We start from the raw sequence: 322 nt of genomic DNA, 5'->3' as shown, positions 1-322 counted from the left end.
TAGAAGAAAAATGAGGGTTAAAAATTGGGGTAAAAAACCTTCAGCACGGGTAGAAAATTCTAGAGGAGTAATGTACAATATTCGTATAAGGGAGGTTTAATAATATGCTTTCCACAAACAGGGAAAGCAGTAAAGACAAAGAAGCCAGACAGCTGACAAGCATGCCAGTGTGGACAGTATGAAAAGCTCAACATGTCCTTGGAGAGGAAGGAACATACTGCAGGATTCGGTCTGGCATGCCCCCAAACCTGAACAGATTACTTTCTGACGATCAATACCTGTAACCACCAGAGGCCTGTTAGAGAGTTTAGAAAAAAAAATA

General features: G+C 40.7%; 1 protein-coding gene across 3 annotated transcripts in view; it reads right to left on the bottom strand.

Moving 5' to 3' along the window:
* Window positions 1-266: 266 nt before the first annotated feature.
* Window positions 267-322, bottom strand: part of LOC111925702 (uncharacterized) — a 198231-nt gene continuing 198175 nt past the window's right edge. For all 3 annotated transcript variants that reach the window (XM_086876592.1, XM_086876593.1, XM_086876602.1), the window contains one exon: window positions 267-322. This exon is cut by the window's right edge and continues 284 nt beyond it. The gene's annotated coding sequence lies outside the window, so the exon portion shown is untranslated.

This window comes from Cyanistes caeruleus, chromosome 2 (genome assembly GCF_971803275.1).
Source record: "Cyanistes caeruleus chromosome 2, bCyaCae1.hap1.1, whole genome shotgun sequence".
NCBI lineage: Eukaryota > Metazoa > Chordata > Aves > Passeriformes > Paridae > Cyanistes > Cyanistes caeruleus.
This window is presented reverse-complemented; position numbering and strand designations above follow the sequence as displayed.